Source organism: Anastrepha ludens, chromosome 4 (genome assembly GCF_028408465.1).
Source record: "Anastrepha ludens isolate Willacy chromosome 4, idAnaLude1.1, whole genome shotgun sequence".
NCBI classification, from domain to species: Eukaryota; Metazoa; Arthropoda; class Insecta; order Diptera; family Tephritidae; genus Anastrepha; species Anastrepha ludens.
In genome coordinates this window covers 72,278,720-72,294,834 of record NC_071500.1, presented here as the reverse complement: position 1 = coordinate 72,294,834, position 16,115 = coordinate 72,278,720, and the positions used below count along the sequence as shown (strand labels likewise).

Below are 16,115 nucleotides of genomic sequence, written 5' to 3'. Positions count from 1 at the left end.
AAAAGAAAAACTATAAAAACGGCGCATTTGAGCACAGCTTTAAAGCAAATTCCAAGTTCTCCGAGTTTCAAAAAAAGCTGTCTTTAATTAATTAATATACTTATATATGTATATGCACACGGTGCACACTCGAGTTGAGGGCATTCATAAATGTGACTATAACTTCCCGATATTATATTATTATTTTTCTTTTTGCTCTTTCTCAGATAAGACCTCGAGGCCTAAAACTTAGCTCAAGAAATTAAGAGACATGTAGTTATACCATGTATATAGTTTTTTTCCAATTTCAAACGTTTATTAACAAAAAAGTGGTTACAAATTTAATCTTTAAAATTATAGCCATCGCTAGCGACACATTTTTCCCATCTCTTAGGCAATTTGTGTATGCCGCGCCAAAAAAAATGGCCGTCTTTGGCCCCAAACCAATAATCGAGCCATTTTTTGGCTTCTTCGTGAGAATTGAAGCGCTGCTCGGAAAGTGGGTGGCCCATCGATGCAAACAAATGATAATCGGAAGGCGCCAAGTCTGGTGAGTAAGCCGCATGCAGCAGCGGTTCCCAATCGTATGTCTCCACCAATTCGTAGGGCGCTCTTCTTCGATATGGCGGTGCATTGTCACATTGTCAGTTCAGGCGGCACCCATCTTCCGACCTTAAGAATCATGCCCATGTCTTTAAAACGTTTGGAAATGGGTTTTTGGGTCACTCCCAACTGCTCTGCCATCATTTATTGCGTTTGACCAGCACCTTCATCCAACAATGCTTGCAATTCGGCGTCCTCAAACTTTTTCAGTGGCCGGCCACGGCCCTCGTTCTCCACGCTAAAATCACCACTTCGGAATTTTTCAAACCACCGAAGCACTGTGCTCTACTTACAGCATGCCCACCATAAGCTTCTATAAGCATTTGATGAGCTTGAGACGCGTTTTTCTTCAATTGATAACAGAAAATCAACGATGTCCGCAAATAAACAGTTTGAAGACACGAAATTCGACATTTTTAAGAGCGACAAAAATGCATTGTTGTATTAAACGTAACAAACAATGAACTGAATACTGTTGACAGATGACAGAAAAAAAAAATTAAATATTTAAAAATACTCCTAGCGACATCTATGGACTAATAGCTGAAAGTCTCATCACTACATATTATAAAACAAAGTCGCTTTTTCTGTCCCTATGCCCCCTTATACGCTTAAATCTTTAAAACTACGCAACGGATTTTGATGCGGTTTTTTTTTAAAGATAGATTGATTGAAGAGGAAGGTTTATATCTATATAATGTGAAGAAATATATAAAGGGGGCGTGGCAATCGGCCAAAATGTGGCAAAAAAACATAATTTTTTTGTTTTCACGGCCATAAATCATAAACGAATCAACCAATTAAAATGAAACTTTCTTGAAGTTTAACTTTGAAATATTTACTTTCGTTCTGCATCAAAAAAAATAATTGATTTATTTGTTATTTAACCAAAATTGTTTAAACAAAAGCAGCTCTTTTTCCAAAAAAAGCTGTTTGTGTGTGTGTTCGCTGTCAACCGAATGAAGCAATAGGCGTTAAGCGATAATCTCACCACACCTCATTAATGTTGAATTACATCGTATGGTGACATATGTATGTATGTATTTACGAATCGCTCGCATTATTTCATTTCGGACATATGTACATATGTATCTATGTATGTACTGAATTCCATATAATTATATGTACATACAATTTTACAGCGAAATAAAACGCTATTTTCAGGTTCTATATTAGTAAATCGCACATAATTAAAATACAGTTTTTGAATAGTTTTTATTGATTCGGAGCGCGTTTAGTTTGCTATCAATTCCATACAATAACATTTTTTGTCATTTACTTTTTACGACAACTAATAGCTTATTTTCGAAGCGATTTCAACAAATGGGTACAACATTAATCCTTATCCAATTAAATACCTTAAATACATTGTTGTTTTCATATAGATCTATGTACATATATGGCTCTTTACAGCATATAATTAAAAACAATATTTTTCAAGATATTACAACAGTAATTAGTAATTGAGATCTACCGGAAAAATTGCGTTAGCTGTTGCGTCATCCGGCATTGCCGCTACTCTTTTGGAAAGAGGCCGAACCACACACTCTACAATGAAGCAACCGCTGAAAATCGCCACCGATGATGATAACAGCGTCTGTAGTGTTTCTAGACAGAGCAATACAGGAAAATTGATGCGTGACTGCTCATTAATAGTCTGGGACGAAGCTACCATGCCAAACAAGACGTCTGTGGAAGCACTGGATAGGACAATGCGCGATTTGCGCAACAAAAATGCACCTATGGGTGGATGTACAATTCTGTTCTCAGGAGATTTCCGTCAAATCCTACCAGTTGTGACTCGAGGAACACGTGCTGACGAAATAAATGCTTCGCTAAAAAGATCCCTCCTTTAGTCGTATGTCAATAAATTAGAGCTTAAAACTAATATGAGGATTTCGTCATCTTCGCGTGAGAACAGGCTATTTCCAGAGATGCTGCTAAAAGTTGGCAATGGAGAATTAACACAAAGTGAGGGAAGGATTAACCTAGAAAACCTTTGTGTTTTGATAGACAACATCCAAGAGTTAGTCAACAATGTCTATCCAGACATTGATAACATAAGTTATAAGACAATATCTTGGTTTAAAGAAAGAGCTATTCTGTCACCAACTAACGAACAAGTAGATAAAGTAAATAACTTGATTATTTCAAAGATTGATGCGCCGACGAAAATATACTACTCGGTCGATACTGTTCTCGATTTGGAAGAAACTGTTCAATTTCCTACAGAATTTCTAAATTCTTTGAAACCGTCTGGACTCCCTCCTCACAAAATGGAGCTGAAAATAGGTTGTCCTGTTATTTTATTAAGAAACCTAAGTCCACATAAACTTTGCAATGGCAGGCGTTTGCTGGTAAAATCACTGAAAACTTTCATAATAGAGTGCACAATACTCACAGGATGTGGTACCGGAGAAGATGTATTGATTCCCCGAATCCCTCTGATACCATCGGATCTACCATTCCAATTTAAACGCTTACAATTTCCGGTAAAGACATCTTTTGCAATGACCATTAATAAATCTCAGGGTCAAACCTTCAACGTTGCAGGCTTAGATTTGAGTGTTGACTGTTCACGTGTTTCACATGACCAACTGTATGTCGCTCTTTCAAGAGTAACCTCTAGAGAAAACATGTTTGTATTGTCTAATGACAAGAAGGCTATGAACGTTGTATATAAAGACATTCTGTAATATAGTAATTGTTGTAAAAATAAAATAAATATATATGTAAAAATGCAAAAAGTTAATATGCAAAAATGTAGGGTATGAATTTAGATATCCCAAAGATAGCAGGAAATCTTCATGCTATAAAGAAAGGGGAATTGTTTTACTCCAAATTTAACGCGTGCGGGCCACGGGCAATAATGAATAAGCCAAAACTATTGGATCGATTTTAACCATTTTTTCAGTGAGTGACATATATATTTATACCCGTGCGAAGCTGGGCGGGTTGCTAGTATAATATAAATGTTGGTCCGAACCGATTTTAGCACCGCATTTTTGACAAAGAAGGCGTTTTATTGTAGATTAATGCTGTTTGATTAACTTGTAACACGGCATACTAGCTCAGGTTGGGGTTGTAAAGGTCTTAGTATTTATAAAGGTTTAAGTATTTCCCAAGTTTAAGAGTGGCAAAAAAAATTTTCATATACGAGTATGGAAACGCAACTTAAAATTTAAAATATTTTCCTCTTAACGGTAACGTCAAAATATGTTGACTGCATAGTATTGTATTTATTTAAGTTTTGTTACGAAGACTTGAATAGTTATAAATATGTTTTTGGTTACAAATTATGTATGATAATGTACTTACAATTTCACTTATGGTTCAGAAATCCAACTCTATGAATGAAGTAGCAGCGAATACAACTTGAATAGGTGATAATTTTCTCGACTCAGTCTCACGGGTGTACGCTAAAACTCTGTAAAAATAACCGAAAAAAACAAGTCTCCTATGTATATTTTTTGTATGTAGGTGTGTGGAATATACGTAGCAGAACAAAACTGAAGACTCTAAATTTAATAGCGGGCTCGTGCTAAGCTCGTGTCGATTGCATGAATATATCTGACACAATTAATATTACTGTTATTTTTAGTACATATATAATATTACATATATTACACAAGAGTATGTATGTATTACACATTTTTTACAATATATATTTTAAATTATAAGTTTTAACTTGTTTTTAATTGATACTAAAATACTAAAAAGTTTAATAATAATAAAAGTTTAAATAAAAACCGATTGAACTTATCGCCCACAATGCAAGCTGGTAATGGCTCGAAAGTAATCTGATGTCACAAAATACATCAATAACAATAAATAGCGTAATGAGTTACCTTAGAAGGCCATAACTACGCTTTGAAATCAACTTAAACACTAACAACAATTAAAAGTACATACAAGTCTACGGGAAAATGTATGCTCGCGTGAACCAACGTACATAATTTTGGGAAGTGAAAATTAAATGATTCAATTTAAAGTTTTTCAATAATTAATGGTGAGATGAGGCAAATCATATTTGCATTCAAGATTGATAGAAATAGGATTGCACCCATCAGAGAGTGCGTGAGCCCAAAATGCGAAATTATTTGAGTTTGGTGTTGTTTCTTTTTTTAATTTAAAGCAATCAAAACTGTAACTAAAAAACACTTCGGCTGTAGCCAAATGGGTTGCTGCGGGACTACCATTCAGAAGTGTACAGGTTCGAGTGTTTGGGCATGAAATACCAAATTATAGAAAAAGTTTTCCTAAAAGCAATCACCCTTCGTCACTAAACTGGGGAGGGTGCAAAGGACTGCATGCATTGGCATCACCGGAGCACGTAAAACTTGCCCCAGTGCTGCCCTGAATGTCCTTTTGCACTTACTTCCCATCGACTTTTCCGTTATTTCCATCGCAGCTCAAAGTGCAATCAGGTTAAAGGAGATTGGTCTCTGGAAACAATTTCTCAAGGGACATGGAAGCATTTTCGGGCAGTTAACACCGTATTTCTCCGAACTTCGAACAGATCTCTCTATCCGCAAACTAGAGTTTGAGGGTCGTGCTAGAGCAATCTTTCCAAATAGATAGGATTGGATCGAGGGGAAAATCTGCACCGAAGCTTGCACCTCTGTCTTCACTGACGGTTCCAAGATGTAATTGGGAGTCGGAGCAGGGGTTTTCCCTAAATCAGCCAATTTATCTATCTCCTTTAAACTGCCGAACACTGCTAGTGTTTTTGAAGCAGAAGTCTTTGCGATCTTGCAGGCATGCAAAATGCTTAAGGAACGCGGAAGCGAGGGATGTATTAACATTTTCTACGATAGTCAAGCCGCGATTAAGGCTCTGACTAGTAAACTCCTGTAAAGAGAAGATCAAATCACTTGGGTGTGCACGTAATATTTCTCTGATCTGGGTTCCGGGACATGGGAACATAGAGGGAAATGAAATTGCTGATGAGCTTGCCAGGAAGGGGACTGGCCTGCCTCAGAGACCTCCTACTCGGTCATCGGCATCCCCTTGACAGTTGTTAAAGGGGAACTGCACAAATTATTTCTCAGGAAAGCGCAGAAAAGATGGAGCTCCATTTCTTCATGTGCTATTTCGAAAACTCTTTGGCCCCAATACGATATACGAAGAACTCAGAAAGTTCTTTGGACTCCTCGCCATTCAATTTCCATACTCGTAGCTGTGTTTACCGGTCACTGGACGATCGGCACACACGCGGAAAAGCTAGAGTTACCATTTAACACCCTTTGCAGAAGCTGTGGGGACCTTTCAGAGAAGGAGATTGTTGAGCATTTTCTCTGTAAATGTCCGGGTTTGGCAGCTAAAAGACTAAGGTCACTGGAGCTCCTTTCTTCGACAGTCTGGGGCAGTGCGCCTACCTAAATCTAATCAATCTTCTCCATTATGTCAACAGCTCTGATTGGCTGCAGATATCTGCCTGTTGGGCAGATCATAACGGTGTCAAAACGGCGATTTAACGCTACTTGAGGAGTGACAGGTGCACTTCAACCATTTCACCTACCTACCTAATCACCCTTCGACAGGCAGTGGAAAATCTTCGATTATATCTTTACCATGAAAAAAAGAAACTTCTCATAAAAAAGCATCTCTCCAATTGTGGAAAACATCAAGGCATACACCGCAAATATGAAGAGTCCGACCAAACAACCAATGAGGGTAGGTTTATGTATAAGTATAAAATATATATTTCTAGAATAAAAATCCACCTTCTGCAGGTCTGAGGGTGTCCGTTATTTACCAATTCGATTATTTTTCTTGCGACGCTCCCTAAACTTTTAGTTTTCCGTCTAAGAAAAATTATCAGATCAAAATCAGCTCTTAATATTCAGAATAAACCTTGCCCCAAACACGATATATTTCACATTTACATAACATGGGACTTTGCTACTTTTTGGAATAAACTTTTTTTTTTCTCTAGTATGCTAACTAACAGCTATGAAAAATACATATTCTGATAGCAATTTTACCTCTCTACAAAAAATATCTCTTATAATTTTTCGATAAATTTACTTCTTTCAAGTTCAACGAAGTTAAAGTTGAACTGTGTGTAAATTTCAGACTTTTTCACTTTTGCAGCAAAATTATTACTGTTATAGCAAAACTCTGACATTTACATAAAAAAATGACATATATGTATGTAAGTACGTACGTGTTTTTCAGCTCTATTTTTCTTTATCTAAAGGTTGTTCCTTTTACTTCCGTTACGTGTTTTACTCCACATTTGGTTAATGTTTCAATGCCACCACTTGGTTTATGTACATTATATAACTCATTAAAGATAACAAAAACTAAAACGGCGAATATAATCAAAATACAGATGAATTAAAAATTATGCAAAACGAAAATGGTAAAAATAAAAGCAGCTACTTGTAGGTATATAAGCTAAAATCAACAGACCATAGATAATAAGACAGCATATAAAAAAAGATAAAAGATTTAAATGAAGAATCGTTCAGGTCTGGCTACGTAATATTATGTAAAATATAAAAAATCGTGGCCAACTGGAGATATAAATATCTTGTGCTATTCGTAGTCTGTAAGATTGTAAATTCTTAGACTAAATAAATAAATAAACAAATATTTGAATGTGATTTAAATTTATTTTATATGATTTTATTCCAACTAATAAAAAGGCTAAATGCTTATTTATGCATAAAAAGAAAATATGTCAACTGTTTTCCCGGTTTGTTATTTACCTATCTGCGTTTATATCTGTCTGTTTCGTTTGTGCTTCCTACAATAATTAACTGAAAGGTGTCACCTGCCGCAATATCTGTGTCTACCTAATAAATATGTGTGAGTATACTCGTAGCATAACGAAAACTAAATAAAGCTTGCTGCTTTAAAAGTAGCCGGCTGACAAAAGAAGCTTAGAAGCACGTACCAACAATGCTGCTCACATAGGTACAGAGCAGACATCGAAAGGCCTTTAGAGGTGGTATTAGCGCCACTTAATTATAAACACACTAAAGGTAGACATATAGATATGTATGCATGTGAATATGTATGTATGTACTAATGTAAGTATATTAAAATTCTTAAGTTGTTATTTAATCGTATCGGTATTGCTACCTTATTTAAAAAAAAAAGCTGCTGCCGACTCTTTGGCCTGTTAATTTTTCGAAAAATATTTATTTATATGTACATATATAATTTCACTCTTTCAAAATAATCCATTTCAGATATAATACACCTGTACCAACTTTTTTATAAATCTTCGATGCAATTAAACACTTTTTAAGTAATCATAGACTTGTGACTTGTAGTTAAATCCAGTCTTCAATGTCGAGTGATGAGTTCCACACTCTAATGAAAAATAATCTAGACGATGCTAGGTAATTAAATGTTGGAACAATGAAACTGTTGTGTCCGAGACCATACTGGTATCAACTTCTCTAACAGATAGTCAGACAACTTGAATAAAGTAGGTTTACACATAAATATGCAATTTCTAGCAGCCCAGTGACTTTGTTCGTCAGGCAGAGATATGCTTATATCTACTAATCCCATATACATAACGCGTATAAGTAGTAAATGCCACATTAAGATTGTGGCAAGGCATTGAATCCAGTTTGCAGTACGCCAATGAGTAGCATAAATACCTTGATAATTAATTTGCTCCTCGTTTTTGGCGTGAATGTTGCAGAGACTCTAAGCTTTCGCAATACTTATACTTAGCATATAATTTTACTTCTCACAACCCTATTTATATGGTCACCACCGGTCAGTTTTGAGTTAAGTATAAACCCCAAATGCTGTTCCTTATCCGTAAAGCTAAGGGAACTGGTACCTGTCCACAATTGAGGGTAATTATCAACGTACTCCACATTATTACATATAACATAGGTAGGACATATGAGTTTGATGCATTCAAACATAGAGAGTTATCATTAGCCCAAACAGAAATAGCAAACAAATCGCAGCTTATTTTAAAACATATAATAAGTCTTAAACCAGGCAAATAATACCGGACAAGTACAATTGTATATCATCAGAATGCGGTAAAAACATCATTGACAAGATACTGAACAGAAGTGGACCAACGATAGGCCTTTGTGGAACACCAGTGTGTAGAAATCTAGGCTGAGATATTAATTTGCTTTAACTTCTGCGTTCTACTACCAAGTTAGCTGACCATGAATTTCGTCGCACTGTCATGACACAGTTGGTTCATGAATACCTAATTGTTGAGAACGTCGAGATATCGATGCTGAATGTTTTCAGCCACACTTTGCGCCACAGCAGCAGTATTTTCAACAGAACGTTGAACGTTTTTGGTCTAATAATCCCCTTTCGTCGAATTAAATTGTTGACTCATTTGGCCGATTATTTCCACCAAACAAATCACGAATTTTGCGATGTATTGCTCTTAAAGATCAACTATTTTCGTAATAAGTTTTAATTATCTTAACGCGTTGTTCGTGTAAAATTGTACATCTAGGAATTATTCACTACTGTCATCTGGAAGTCACCTTTAAAAGACCCTTTACATTGCCCGTGAATTTGTAAAAGTTACCTTACTTTTTGAACACACTTCGTAAGTGCAAGAGATGCCAATATTAGCGAAAAATTATGATTTTAAGATTTCGGAATATTTTTAAAGTAATTCCGGTATACCGAGATTTCCTCCGGGATTCACTTTGGGAATCACTAAAAACTAAAATATATTAAAATTATTAGCGAAAAATAAAATTCAGAGACTGAAAGCATTTAAATATAATATACAATCATATTATTTAATAAAATTTTAAGTTTTATTTTAAAAACCCTGTGATTCGGGGACGCGTATATCAAAAATAAGAAAGCAAGTACAAGGTGTTTGTGTAGTAGTTATTATAAAAAATCGGTGCACAAAAATATACCAAAACAAAATCTCGAAACATATTTATTCGATTCCATAAAGCAAACTAAAATCATATTTAGAAATAAACATGAAAAAATAATTATTAGTATTGCAGTTTAAATATTTACGTACGAACAACAAAACATTTAAATTGGCGTATTTTAATCTTAACCTGAACTTGTTACATACAAAAGCTGCTGATGAAAAACATCTTTCGGCCTCAACACTTGTCGGCGGAACTGTCAAAAGTAATAAGCCTTTTAAAGATGAGCTCCCTTCTTCACCATTACAAAATATTTCAACTTCATTTATCAACGCGTCGAATAAATTATAAGTTTTCCGATTTAAGGAAGTTTGCGTATATTGATTTGTATTATTTATTGATTTATTTTTTTTAAAAGTTTCTGTGTCGTTTTCATTACTGTCACTTTGAGCAAATCCAATTACATCACAAAAAAGCTCGAGCTGTAATTTCAGAAGCCTGGTTTCAAGCACTTTCTTAATGATAGACAAAGATGACATTTTATACTGTGGGCAAAAAGCAAGGAGAATTTATTTGTCAAACTTTGCGGGATAAAAATTTCGCTCTAGTTATTTTTTTCATGAGTTGGCAGCACTGCTAATAACATCAGGGCCAACTTTCATGTGAATGTCATTATCAGTAATATATTTACGCTTGTGTTTACCAAACGACCAAGAGTGCATTTTTCGACTTTTACAATGTCTGATTTGATTGAGAAGAGCAGTGCCATCAAATTTTGTTTGCGGAATGAAATTTCGGCTGAGGAAACGTTTAGGTGATTCGACCATGTCGCAGAAAAATGTTCATAAGTGGTACAAAGACTTCAAAGAGAGTCGAGAACGTGTTGATGACTTCTAGCACTCCGGACGACCATCGACGTCAACAGATGACCAACACGTCAATAAAGTGAAGGAGTTAGTGGTCAAAAACCGTCGGTTGACTGTTAAAGACCTTACTGATATGATCGGAATATCAGAAGGATCTGTGAAAACCATTTTGAAAGACCATTTTTTGGGCCTACGAAAAGTCAAATTTCGTTTGGTACCGAAAACTCTCGTCGCGTTGATGTGTGTGAAACAATACTTTCAGACTATCAGGACAAGCTCAAATGCATCATTACGGGATATGAGACTTGGATTTATGCTTACGACCCTGAAACAACCGACCAATCAAGCGAATATCGTGCTAAAGGCGAGGCCAGACCGAAAAGAGCACGTCAAAGTCGTTCAAAAATAAAGGCCATGATGACAGTTTTTTTCGATTTTCGTGGTGTGGTGCACTATGAATTCCTTCCACCTGGCCAAACTGTTAATAAGGAATATTATTTGAGCGTTATGCGTCGTTTAGGTGAAGCAATTCGTCTAAAAAGACCAGAATCATGGCCCAACAACTCTTGGTTTTTGCATCACGATAATACACCGTCTCACACTGCACTCGTTCTTCGTGACCATTTCGCCAAAAATTCCACGCATATCGTTCCGCAACCACCGTATTCGCCTGATTTGGCTCCGTGTGACTTCCGGCTATTCCCAAAACTCAAGAGACCACTCCGGGGAACGCGTTTCGAGTCGATTGAGGAGATAAAAGCTGAATCGAAGAAGGTGCTGATGGCTGTACCGGAAATGGACTATTTGGCATGTTTCGGGGATTGGAAAAATCGTTGGCATAAGTGTATTTCATCGAGAGGGGATTATTTTGAAGGGGAAGAAATTGATTTACAAGAATAAATACAGATTTTTCATTTTACAACCAAATTCACCTTACTTTTTGCCCACAGTACTTCAGCTCATGATTCGTGAGAAAAGAGAACACGTCTGTCATAATCCTTTGACGCTATTCAATTCTTTCGATCTTTCAAATTAAAATAGGCTTCTTTGAAATTGAAAAGCTTTTATTGTAATCAAGGTTTTATTTCATTTAACTTGTTATTTCAAAATTTAATGGAAGCTAAGCCCCGAGATTTTCTGGACCTAAAAAACACCGAGATTCCAAGATTGAAATCCCTAATGCGCACATATGAATGTATGTAGGAATTTGTTAGCCGTATTATGTGAGTGCGATTTAGACTTTAACTTAAGCCTTAAAGTTTTGTCTCTAATTTGCCTCTGATTGGTACTCGTTTGTTGATGTACATATATGTAGGTTTACTCGGATAGGTAGTTGGCTTGTACAAAGGTTTGCAAATATATATTATTTATGTAAATGCTTGTTAAGATTAACTCCAAACAAAAAATTGGAGCGTTTAAAGTTTTTGCGGCTTTTTTCTACATCATGAGAGTACGACATTAAATCTTTTTTAGTATGGCTTTGAATATTTTTAGTTCATTGCTTGCGTAATTTAATTTCAAAATGTTGAATTATTACCCTGACAAAGTTCATGCAATATATGCCAAGTTAAAATAGGTGCATGTATGTAAATGTGTGTATACATATAAAATTCAGTTTACTAGTTTATTGACTTCAGCAATAATAAGTATATGCCAAATTGCTTACAAATATATAAATGTATTTATATGCAAATGACCATAACGAGCTGGCTTTTGTGTGTATATTTGAATTTTTATTTCTGCTCTTACTGAGCTGTCGTTGACCACTTTTTATGACTAGACAATAATTTCTATACAGTTGAACGAGAAAATTTAAATATCGTTATTTGAATACGAAAACAATAATTTTGTATGTAAATGCAATCGTGCTGTTAATTTCTGATTTTGGTCTGTAAACGTCAAAATGCTATTGATGGCAAGGCCTAAATTTTGTAACAGGATGAAATTCATGAATGGGCAACATTTGGAAATTATTAAAATTTGTTACCGACATTCTGAGTCAACTTTAATCTCCCTTCAGTTGTTGATTGGGGTAAAAATAAAATCTAGAATTTCTAAGCAGTTCAAGTGTAGGTATCATTTAAGCATATTCTCGGTGGGACTAAGACCTTGAACAGAAAGTCATTTAGCCATGAAAGCCAATTATTTTCAAAGTTTTCATGTATTTCTAATTTATCCCCAAATATGTACATTTTGGCAAGGAAGTATTTTAGCATCTACTAATCTAGTGAAAATCAAACATATTACTTAAGGAAATATGTATTTTGTTAAGCTTTTCTTTGAATTGTTGTTTTATGTGACTAATATAAATAATTTATAAGCTAATAGTAGAAAATAAAGTTATTCGGTTCGAAAATAGAACAAAAATAAAAGACAAAAGCAATAACACTCCAAACGCAGCTGTCAAGAAAATATTTTTGTATTTGCAGTTAATAGATTTACGTTATATGATTTAAAGAATGAAATGTGAATCAGTACTTCGCATGACTACACCGATCATCTGTAACACCTTATAGTCTGCTTCTCATAAAATTAATTTTTGGACCTTATAGTCCTGGGGTATCTTGTGCTCGCCCGTTTGAGTCCCTTTTTTGCGAATTTAAATATGCCCATGATTTTCTATTGGATTAATATCCAGACCTTGAGCTGGTGCATTCAATACTTTACTCCGATAAAAAGAAGCCCGATTCTGGCCATATGAGCTTTATGTTTTGGATCGTTGTCTTGATGGAAATCAAACTAAGGTTTGTTGTTCACAATGAAGGTAAATTTCGTTGCACTATTTATCGAATCGCATTGCAGAATATTCCAATATTGTCGGGTATCCATCTTATCTTCTGCAAACACCAAATCCCTAGTTGGAAATACATCCCCACACCAGGTTTGAAAGTTTGCCAAATTTCACTTTTAATGGCTGCCCCACACTCTATAGGGTCCATTTTTGTAATGCAGTATCATTTTAGTCACATCGCTGTATATCACATCATCCCAGTAGCTATCTGAATGAGCTAGGTTCTAGCGAAAGACAATCGCCTTTCAATATGCTGTGCAATGAGCAAGGGATACTTTCGAGCAACTCGTGAAGTATAATTACACTTCAGCAAAACTTGGCGGACTGTTTCATCTCTAAGCTCACTAGCAAAATTTCTAATCGGAAGATGCAGATTTGCAGATGCCGATCTGCTTTTCCCAACACTATTTTTCTTTCACTTGCAGATTTTGGCTCTACACAGATTTTTTACACGATTTATTATAAATAGTTTGGCGAGTTAAACAAAATATTTATGATAACTGTTGCACTTTATCCAATTATTAGATTTGTTATAGACCAACTGAATCACCTCAAACGATATCCGTTGCCTCGACATTTTTATGTACTTTATAATGAAGGTACGATTTAATATTTTGATCAACAAATCCACCTTATGGCTGATTCAAAAATGATAGATTACCAGGTTTGGCCAATCTACTATGGTGAAAAACAAAATTGTACGAGCAACATCGGCTGCCACGTCACCGGGTACTCGGCAGTCGAAATCTGCCCACTTGTGTTGAATTTTATTTTTTATACCAAAAATACAATCTCAGGTTTTTCGTAGGCAAACATCTGTCGTGAGCCTGATAACCTCAGCAAAACATCTGATTTTTTCAAATTTGCTGATAGCCAGTTAACGATCTGCTCTTAGCCAAACTTTCTGAACTCTTTTCACCATGGACTGATTCACGACTAACGCATATGGAACAACTCAGTGAGATAACGGTATATCAAATAATTTTAGCAAACGATGCCGAAATTAGATGTGTAAAAACACTTTCTTGGCAGCCGAGAGAAGTATGTGTTTTGTTTTTGTATTTTATTATAAACGTTTACCGTTACAAAATGCTGGTAAGTAAGTAAAACTTTGACACCCGTGAAATAAAACTTTTACGCAAGCTTTCAAATCGCCGATTCACGTGTATTTTTTTCACCTCGCCTACAAGAACCCATTCTCGGAACCCATTCGGCTACGGCGGCCGGGGTAGGTCTCGTATACCGTCGCGGTAAAACTGTTCATCTCTTGAGGCTATCCATGGATCAAGCCATTTTTTGATGTCTTCATATGAGTGGAACTGCTGGTCAGCTAGACCAGCGCAATATCTGGAGAATATGGCGGGTGGAATAGGATTTCCCATTTCAGTATTTCCAGGTAGGTTTTAACGGGCTTGGCAACGTGAGGCCGAGCGTTGTCATGCTGTAGAATCACTTTTTCATGCCACTTCGCGTATTGCGGCCGCTTCTCGCCCGGTGCCGCTTCAGATCCCCAATGATGGTTTCGCTTCGTTTTAACAGTTCATAATAAAAAACACCAACTTGGTCCCATCAAATACATAGCATGACCTTCGCAGCATGAATATTCGGCCGAGGTGACGACGTAGAAGCATGACCGGGCAGTCTCCATGACTTTCTTTTCTTTGGATTGCTGTAATAAATCCGATGCGAAGATGCGATGAAGAAAGCCCATCCTTTTTTGCCGCTGGAGCACTTGTTCACAGGCTATAAAACGACGTTCAATATCCTTTGATTTTAACTCATAAGGAATCCAAATCCCCTGTTTCTGAGTCATTCCCACAGCATGCAATCGCTTGGAAATGGATTGGCGGGTAACTCCCAATACTGAAGCAAGCTCTTCTTGCGTTTGACACGGATCCTCATTGAGCAATGCCTCCAATTCAGCGTCGTCGAAGGTTTTTGGACTTCCTTCACGCGGACGGTCGTCAACATTAAAATCACCGTTTTTGAAGCGATGGAACTAATCTCGGCATGTTGTTTCACTTAAAGCAGCATTTCCATAAACTTTTTGTAGCTCTCGATGCGCTTCAGCCGCCGTTTTTTTTTTTGAATGAAAGAGGAAAATCAACACTTCCCGCACGTGACGATTATTCGGCACAAAATCAGACATTTTCACAAAACCAAAAGTATTGGGCACCAAAACAAAATCTCTAATGTGTCGAAGCAGTTTGTTTACCATATAACTAAGCTAGGTTTATGACGTTTAGGTTATGTTAGAATCGAATAGCACGCACTGCTGGCGGTATCTATATAATACATATACATATACGCATCCGACGCTGGAAATATTCGCCGATTGTTGATTCGCTGATTGTTTTGAAGCAAATACAGCAGCAGAGAGTGCCAATTTTGAAGCGGTGGAAATATTATCCATTGGAAACACATTTTGGCTTAAGAGCTGGAATTACCAACTTTTTCGCGCTGAAAATTGATGTGGTGGACCTGGACCTTGATGAAGCTATGGTCCACCACGGATTGTGAAGCTAAGAAGGAGAAGAAGACCTGGACCTTAAGGTATTTGCCCTTTCGAATAAATTCAATATAATATACAAAAGTAAAAAAGTTAATTGTTAATGTTAATTTGTTATACAATAGCATTTTTAAAAATATACGAGCCAATAGCCCACTATTTACTTATAAATGCATGGACATGTACGTCGTGGCATATTTACGTATGCAAAGATTTGTGTATCCAACTTATTACCACATTACTTGTATATCTACCAGCAAGTTTTACTTAAACTTTTAGTATGCAAACAAAGGTTTTGAAAACACCATAAGCTGTATGTAAATATGAAATGAATGAAATCTAAAATCCCGTTTATCTAGTTGACTTAAAGAAATTAACATTTTTCATTAGCTTGCTTCACGATTGTGAAAAAGTTGCATGTTTTGACCAAGCTAATATGAAGTATAGTTTGTATACCCATTAGCTATTATTCATACGTAATTACAAATATACAAATATACACATATACATACATACACATA

The 16,115-nt window shown here is 36.0% G+C and overlaps 1 protein-coding gene across 2 annotated transcripts in view; it reads right to left on the bottom strand.

Moving 5' to 3' along the window:
* LOC128859768 (CD82 antigen) overlaps positions 1-16,115 on the bottom strand; it is a 134,282-nt gene that overhangs the window by 85,789 nt on the left and 32,378 nt on the right. Inside the window, exon 2 of one of the 2 annotated variants that reach the window (XM_054096831.1) lies at positions 3,901-4,009. The exons of the other annotated variant lie outside the window; for it this stretch is intronic. The gene's annotated coding sequence lies outside the window, so the exon portion shown is untranslated. The remainder of the gene's footprint in view (positions 1-3,900; positions 4,010-16,115) is intronic. 2 annotated transcript variants of the gene reach the window in all.